The following is a 2,239-nucleotide window of genomic DNA, read 5'->3' as shown; positions in this document are numbered from 1 at the left end:
ATTTATCATGTTCAGAAAATGAAACTAATCAACAGGTTTATAATCCAAACTCAATAACAACTAGATGAGGATCCCCGATTTGTGGGGATGGATTTAGACAGCTCCGATTCTCTTCATGCTTGTTATCGATAGAAAGGATTGCATAGTAATTTATGAACAAATTGTTCGCAGAACTTTAATCTCTCTTATGACCTATGTTCATAACACCATTTCAGAACAGGGACCAAATTGTTTAAGATTAATGTTTAGATACGGACTTTGTCATGGTCCACAAGATCAAAATATATATCCTTCCCAATCTTTTCTAATAGGTCTTTATCACATACCACCTACGCAACATGTCAATTAATGATTTTAGTGAATATGAATTTCATGAAAGAAGCAAATCAAGAAGGATCTATTTAAAAACATGAGATGATCTACAATCCACCATGTTGATAATAGTGTACATATGAGTCACTACTTTATATCTTCTCTTTTCGTCCCTCTTCTTCTTCTTCTTCAACCTTATTTGGGAAAAGGTAACCATAAATTATCTTCTCTATGGATTGCATCTTCATACCCCAAAAAGCAGTCAAGAAAGTGAAAAACCTAATTTTTAGTTATATCAAAGTCAACCGGAATTCTAGCATATCCAGCTCTACCAAAGGCCTTCATATATATTTTTGATGTAACCATTAAGCAAATGCACTAATACCTGATGATAATCTTCCATAAAATATTAATGGAAGTTAAAAATAAACCATAAAATTTAATAGGTGCAGGTATTAAAAAAAAAAGTCATGATGCACCTAGTCGTGATTCCAATCTCTCTCAAGTCTCAAAACAACATGGAATCCTGAAAATCATTTCCTCAAAAATATGTATAATATTTATGTGATTCCTTAGTGCTATTTAATATTAAATAAATCATAAAAATCAGAAAAGGGAAGAGAAGGCAATTTCAGGCTAAGAGTTATAACTAAATGAAAATTTAAGAAGGCTATACTTTTACTTATTTATGTATTATAGCATCATGATTTTATTTCTTTCTATTATATCATTCTATTTTCGAAAGAATCTTCCTATTAATGCATTGTGCTTTGAAAAATCCACAGAATTATAGTGTTTTTCTCTATATCAGTGAACACTGATTTGTACACGGATGACTTTGGTGAGAACTAATACAAAGAAATGAAAGTAGGACGCTATAATAATTAATAAATAAATCAATGAATATATGTATTTTGCTATATTTTGAATTATTTTAAGCCTAAAATTAAAGTATTAGCTGACATTTTTGTAGAGAATACCGACACAGTGACTCTGAATCCATAATCAAACCCAAACCATCATCCTCCAAGCCATAGTGATAGCTCAAATCATGATTGACATGATGCATGATTTGTATTAGCTTCTGCATAAATTGGTAAGAAAATGAAAGAGTTAATGTCACTATTAAGCCATAAATGGTTGTCATTTTGTTGTTCAACTCCCTGATTGTTTAATAGCCTATGTGAAAAAAGAGGAAAAAGTTGAAATATGTTTGCATAAATAAAAGAAAAGGTTAAGTTTACCTGAGATTTAGATAATTTGACACCACGAAATGCTTTGACCATTTGTGAAATGGCTTGTCTACCATCTTATCCCATTCCTAAAGAACCCACATCTGCTTTTTTAGATAAGCTATTCGCACCTGAGGTTGACTGAGTCAACAAAGAAGAGGGACTAAATTGTGAAAATGACATATTGTGGGTAGAATATTGCTTCAAGAGTAGGGGTCAAACAACAATGGGTAGTAGTGTATTTAGAATCACTTCTAAATAATAGGTTAACAATCATTCACTCTCATTTCAGTCCATAAAAGAAGGATAAAATGGTTATTTATCCTCCTAATTCAGATCGTTGGGTAGAAAAAATGCTCTTTGTTCATACTTCATTCACGCAGGCGTCATTTTAAAAATGAAAAAGACCATTCCAAAAAGCAAAAACTTTATTTGCGCTACACTTGTAGATATAAGGGTAAAATGGTCATTTACTCCCATTTAGTAACAAATGAGTCTTTGTTCATACAACACTGTTACTCCTATGAATTATTGATTTGGAATTTCAAAAACCTTCTCATTTGAAGAAAAGTAAAATATTTTACCTTGCTTTATTTACATCATCAGTTGTTGGTAGGTAGTGGTGATGGGGTCAGATATATATATATATATATATATATATATATATATATATATATATATATATATATATATAT

At 30.6% G+C, this 2,239-nt stretch overlaps 1 long non-coding RNA gene across 1 annotated transcript; it reads right to left on the bottom strand.

Annotated features, from left to right (window-relative positions):
• Window positions 1-406: 406 nt before the first annotated feature.
• On the bottom strand, window positions 407-1,670 carry LOC145008345 (uncharacterized). The gene is made up of 3 exons (XR_013663366.1): window positions 1,557-1,670; window positions 1,276-1,396; window positions 407-506 (listed from the first exon to the last, which is right to left on the bottom strand). It is a non-coding gene; the product is annotated as an uncharacterized LOC145008345 (long non-coding RNA).
• Window positions 1,671-2,239: the final 569 nt, after the last annotated feature.

Source organism: Lactuca saligna, chromosome 8, assembly GCF_052625555.1.
Source record: "Lactuca saligna cultivar CGN05327 chromosome 8, ASM5262555v1, whole genome shotgun sequence".
Lineage (NCBI taxonomy): Eukaryota > Viridiplantae > Streptophyta > Magnoliopsida > Asterales > Asteraceae > Lactuca > Lactuca saligna.
Note: the sequence above shows the minus strand (reverse complement) of the source record. Positions and strands in the feature narration are given on the sequence as shown.